This window comes from Physeter macrocephalus, chromosome 18 (assembly GCF_002837175.3).
Source record: "Physeter macrocephalus isolate SW-GA chromosome 18, ASM283717v5, whole genome shotgun sequence".
NCBI lineage: Eukaryota > Metazoa > Chordata > Mammalia > Artiodactyla > Physeteridae > Physeter > Physeter macrocephalus.
Genome location: NC_041231.1, coordinates 28,978,344 through 28,984,972, shown reverse-complemented (window position 1 = coordinate 28,984,972; position 6,629 = coordinate 28,978,344).

The window sequence follows — 6,629 nt, the reverse complement described above, 5'->3', positions numbered from 1 at the left end:
ATAAAGGAAATTGAAGATGATTCAAGGAAATGGAAAGATATCTCATGCTCTTGGATTGGAAGAATTAATACAGTTAAAATGGCCACATGACCCAAAGCAATCTACAGATTTAATGAAGCTTCTATCAAATTACCCATGACATTTTTCATAGAACTAGAACAAATAATCCTAAAATTTATATTGAACCACAAAAGACCCAGAATTGCCAAAGCAATCCTAAGGAAAAAGAACAAAGCTGGAGGCATAACCCTTCCTGATTTCAGACAATACTACAAAGCTACAATAACCAAAAGAGTGTGGTATTGGCACAAAAACAGACACATAGATCAATGGAACAGAATAGAAAGCCCAGAAATAAACCCACACACCTATGGTCAATTAATCTTCGACAAAGGAGGCCAGAATACACAATGGAGGAAAGAGAGTCTCTTCAGCAAGTGGTTTTGGGAAAGCTGAACAGCCATATATAAATCAATGAAGTTAAAACACTCCTTCACACGACACACAAAAATAAACTCGAAATGGCTTAAAGACTTAATTATGAGACGTGACACCATAAAACTCCTAGAAGAGAACATAAGCAAAACATCCTTTAACATAAATCGTAGTAGTATTCTCTTAGGTCCATCTCCCAAAGCAACAGAAATAAAAACAAAAATAAAGAAATGGAGCCTAATCAAACTTATAAGCTTGTGCACAGCAAAGGAAATCATAAACAAAAAGAAAAGACAACCTACGGACTGGGAGAAAATCTTAGCAAACGATGCAACTGACAAAGGTTTAATTTCCAAAATACACAAACAGCACACACGGCTCAATATCAAAAAAACAAACAACCCAATCAAAAAATGGGCAAAAGACCTAAATAGACATTTCTCCAAAGAAGACATACAGAAGGCCAACAGGCACAAGAAAAGATGCTTGACATTGCTAATTACTGCAGAAATGCAAGTCAAAACCACAATGAGGTATCACCTCACACTGGGTCAGATTGGCCACCATCAAAAATTCTACAAATAATAATCTGGAGATGGTGTGGAGAAAAGGGAACCCTCCTACACTGCTGGTGGGAATGTAAATTGGTGTAGCCACTATGGAAAACAGTATGGTAGTTCCTTAAAAACTAAAAATAGAATTACAATATGATCCTATAATCCCACTCTTGGGCATATATCCAGAAAAGATGAAACTCTAATTCGAAAAGATACATGTACCCCAATGTTCATAGCAGCATTGTTCACAATAGCTAAGACATGGAAGCAACCTAAGTGTCCATCAACAGATGAATGGATAAAGAAGATATGGTATATATATACAATGGAATATTATTCAGCCATAAAAAGAATGAAATAATGCCATTTGCAGCGACATGGATGGACCTAGACATTATTGTACCAAGTGAAGTTAGAGAAAGACAAATATTATATGATATCCCATGTGGAATTTAAAAGTTAGTACAAATGAATTTATTTACAAAACCATAACAAACTCACAGACATAGAAAACAAACTTACAGTTACCAAGAAATAAACCCACACACCTATGGTCAATTAATCTTCGACAAAGGAGGCCAGAATACACAATGGAGGAAAGAGAGTCTCTTCAGCAAGTGGTTTTGGGAAAGCTGAACAGCCATATATAAATCAATGAAGTTAAAACACTCCTTCACACGACACACAAAAATAAACTCGAAATGGCTTAAAGACTTAATTATGAGACGTGACACCATAAAACTCCTAGAAGAGAACATAAGCAAAACATCCTTTAACATAAATCGTAGTAGTATTCTCTTAGGTCCATCTCCCAAAGCAACAGAAATAAAAACAAAAATAAAGAAATGGAGCCTAATCAAACTTATAAGCTTGTGCACAGCAAAGGAAATCATAAACAAAAAGAAAAGACAACCTACGGACTGGGAGAAAATCTTAGCAAACGATGCAACTGACAAAGGTTTAATTTCCAAAATACACAAACAGCACACACGGCTCAATATCAAAAAAACAAACAACCCAATCAAAAAATGGGCAAAAGACCTAAATAGACATTTCTCCAAAGAAGACATACAGAAGGCCAACAGGCACAAGAAAAGATGCTTGACATTGCTAATTACTGCAGAAATGCAAGTCAAAACCACAATGAGGTATCACCTCACACTGGGTCAGATTGGCCACCATCAAAAATTCTACAAATAATAATCTGGAGATGGTGTGGAGAAAAGGGAACCCTCCTACACTGCTGGTGGGAATGTAAATTGGTGTAGCCACTATGGAAAACAGTATGGTAGTTCCTTAAAAACTAAAAATAGAATTACAATATGATCCTATAATCCCACTCTTGGGCATATATCCAGAAAAGATGAAACTCTAATTCGAAAAGATACATGTACCCCAATGTTCATAGCAGCATTGTTCACAATAGCTAAGACATGGAAGCAACCTAAGTGTCCATCAACAGATGAATGGATAAAGAAGATATGGTATATATATACAATGGAATATTATTCAGCCATAAAAAGAATGAAATAATGCCATTTGCAGCGACATGGATGGACCTAGACATTATTGTACCAAGTGAAGTTAGAGAAAGACAAATATTATATGATATCCCATGTGGAATTTAAAAGTTAGTACAAATGAATTTATTTACAAAACCATAACAAACTCACAGACATAGAAAACAAACTTACAGTTACCAAAGGGGAAGAGGGGAGGGATAAATTAGGAGTATGGAATTAACAGATACACACTTCTATGCATAAAATAGATAAACAACAAGGACCTACCATATAGCACAGGGAACTATATTCAATATCTTGTAAAAAACCTATAAGTAACATAATCGAAAAAAAAAAACATATATATATTTTATATATATATGTATTTTTATATAAATATATAGCAGAATCACTTTGCTGTACACCTGAAACTAACACAACATTGTAAATCAACTATACGTCAATTAAAAATAAAGAAAAAATAAATAATTTCCCCAGCTGCAAGTCCCCAACAAATTTCTATCATTTGGCTTAGAGCAGTTTTTCTCAACCTTGGCACTGTGGACATTTTGGGCTAGATAATTCATTGTTGCTGTCTGGCGCATGGGAGAATGTTCGGCAGTATCCCTGGCCTCTACCCACTAACTGCAGTAGCACGGCGCCCCTCCCCCTCCCCCTCCCCTAGATATGACAATGAAAGTGTATCCAGATGTCGCTAACTGTGCCCTGGGGGAAAAATTGAGAACCACTGGCTTAGTCAAGAGGTCAAGGTATTTCTCTCCAGTAGCACTCGCCTCCAGAGGGCCCTGGTAGATTTACCAGGGAAAAGAATTTTTCTTTATCTTCCCTGGGTAATTACACTTTGGTCTAAATGAACAAAGAATGCCAGATTTTCCCTTGACATCAAGGAACTTGGGTGTGCAAGCACACAGGGGGTTCCTAAAAGATTCACAGAATAGTGAAGAGGGCATTTTGTAATGGGATGCACAATTCTCTGGACAACTGTGTCTGGATAGTGGCTGGAAACTGAGTTGGGGGTGTCTGCCTATGGCCTGGAGCTTTTTTGGTCCTCCTAGGTTTCCCACTGGCAATGCTAACTTTTTAAGGAAGGCTTGCAGCCCATACAGGACATTTCTGGCCTTGCCTACCTCCTCCAACTTTGCATCCTGAAATGCCAGATTCGCCCACTTTCTTAGCAGGGAGAGAAGAAGCTGAAAAGTCCATGAGCTAATGAGAATGAGTAACTCGGTATCAGCATTTTAAAAATCAACCTCTTGCTTCCCTATCCCTCCCCATCTCCATTCCCTCTCCCTTGACTTCCCACCATCCCAGAGGTGAAGGAAATCTTGGTCTCTTTTAGACCAAGGGGACAAAATTATGCTGGAGTTAAACTTAAAAAAAAAAATTTTTAAGGAATTTCTCCCATGGCAGATAAAGAGATGAAAGAAAGTGTAGTACATCCATACTAAATGCTGTGGGCTGAATTGTGTCACCCCAAAATTCTTATGTTGAAGCCCTAATCCCCACTGTGACTGCATTTGGAGATAAGGTCTTTAAGGATGTAATTAAGCTTAAATGAGGTCATAAGGGTGAACCCTAATCAGAAAAGATTAGTGTCCTTACAAGAGGAAGAAGAGATAGCAGAGAAAAGGCCATGTGAAGACAGTGAGAAGACAGTTGTCTGCAAGCCAGGAAGAGCCCTCACTAGGAACCAACCCTGGGACCTTAATCTTGGACTTCTGGCCTCCAAAAAGATGAGAAAATAACTTGCTGTTGTTTAAGTTACTGAGTCTACGGTGTTCTGCTACGGCAGCATGAGCAGGCGAATACACTACAGAATACTATTCAGCAGTTTAAAAAACAAGAAAATAAAAAGCATGAGAACACTCACTGAACCGGTTAAGATCTACAAGATACATTTAGTGAGAAAAAACAAACACTGACAAGCAATATGTACATTATTGTGCACTTGTCATTTTAGATTCCCACAGATAAAAACTATCTGCATATACATATTTTTATGCCTTTGCACATGTACAGTGATGTGTCTGAATGGAGAGAGCTGATTTGACAACAGTGGCTAGCTCTGGGGTAAGACTGAAATTTGGGGGGAGGGTGTCATCAAGAGGGTCTTTTATACTATTTGGATTTTTTAAAACAAAGCTAATGTAGTATCTGTTACTTGTGTCATAAAACAAATAAAAAGTTAAGGTTTTTGTCTCACTTGTCCTTCCCGTATATTTTCAAAGTTTGGGTCATGTTCTAAGTGATGCCCACATCTGGCTTCTTCTAAAAGTATTATAAAATAGTAGAAAATAGGGAATCCTTTTTGGTCTAAATTCTATGAATGGAGCAGACCACTTCCCAATCTTTGAATGTCACTGTCCATGACATCATGGGGGAGGGGCACAAAGGAACAAACCCTTTCTCAAAATCCAAATTAAAGTTCATTAACAGGGAGGACAATTAAGACATCTTTATTCTCTAGACATGCACCTTTGGGACTTCTCATTCAATTCATTTCAATGGAAGTCAGGAAGAGATAGAAACAAATTTTTAGTAAGAATAAAGACTGAAACAAAAGCCATCCAAACAGAATTCACCCAAGTGATAAAAATAACCCCGCATGAAATAGATATCTAAAATAAAACTGAACCACATTCAGAGGAAAAGACATCATAAACCAGACTGGGTGATTTCATGGAGTTTGTAATATTGCTCAAAAATTTTGCCCATCTATCTGCAGGAAATGTTTCCCTGTGTTACAAGTTTCCAGTAAGCCTGCACGGTAAAAAAAAAAAAAAAGACTGACAGCAAAGGTACTCCCAGCCCAAGTGCGCTTTCTATAACCCAAAGTTTGGCTCTTGCAGGAAGAATAAATAAAAGATTTGCTTCTTTGTAAAAAGGAGACTAGACTAACACATGACTTTTCTTTCAAATATTTGTGGCTATTCTAGTAGGTTTCAGGATTATAGAGATGTCAAATGTGGTCCATTCTCACTGCTTTGTGGGAGATACTTCAGTGACGAGGGGATCACTTGGTCCTCTGTCAACTGCTCCTTTGGGCTGCCTTTTCTTACCCAGTGGGAATAAGCAGTGCGTCTCTCTCCTTAAGGCTCACAGACACATTCCAAGTCTTGCTTCTCCCTCTTCCTCCCTTGCTGGGCTAGATCTTTAGTCTCATGGGTCTTTGATTCTCTGTTGGAACAAGCTGCACTCCCTTTGCCACGAGGCCTCTGCAGAGGTCTCCCTTCTCCTTGGCAAGCCCTTCCTTCTCTTTGCCTCCTTTCTTTGAACTGTCCAGAGTAAGCTGCCCTCTTATAGACGGTCATGGGCACCACATACACATCTGCAGCTCTTACCACAAGTGAACTCAATCATTCAATGTCCATCCACCGTGCCAGAGTAAACTTCAGGAACGCTGGGATTTTTATTGCCTTTGTTTGACAGTGAGCACCGTGCCAGGAAAACAGTCATCACTACATATTTGCTCACAAACTGCTTTGAACCAAGCTCTGTTTTCAGGAGATAACGGAAGGAGTTAAGGTCAACTAAGTTACCATTTCCAAGGATATGTGGAGAATCTGCCTCAAAAAATTCCTTCCACACGGGGTGACTTTAGGAAGGGCTGTCTAGTTGATAGGTTGGACACATGAAATTTTCACTGGATACTGCCTCCTTCTAGATTTCATGACTATTTCAAATATACTTCCCTGTGGTCCAGAGTTAGGGCTGGTCATATCAATGGTGGATCCCACACACTTGCCTGGATCAATGTTAGAGTCTTCTTATGATAATCGAGGAGCTGCTAGGTAAATAGCATTTATTTCCAGCACTATTTTCCCAAGAATTTTATACCCCTTAAAACTTAAGGCATGTATGTTGTTTTGGTCTTAAGAATGTCACATTGCCCTTATTCGGCCATGGCATAATTACTTTTCAGCCCCAAAGTTGTCTGCTAAAAGGAGCTGTGTGGGACGTGGCGGGTAGAAGAATCATGAATACTTTGGAAGAACTTGTTAGAAAACAATTGTTCATCCTCACGACTGCTAATTGCTAATTATTCGGTATTCTCTCTCTCATTGGGCTTTTTTTTTTTTTTTTTTTTTTTTTTTTTGGTATGCGGGCCTCTCAC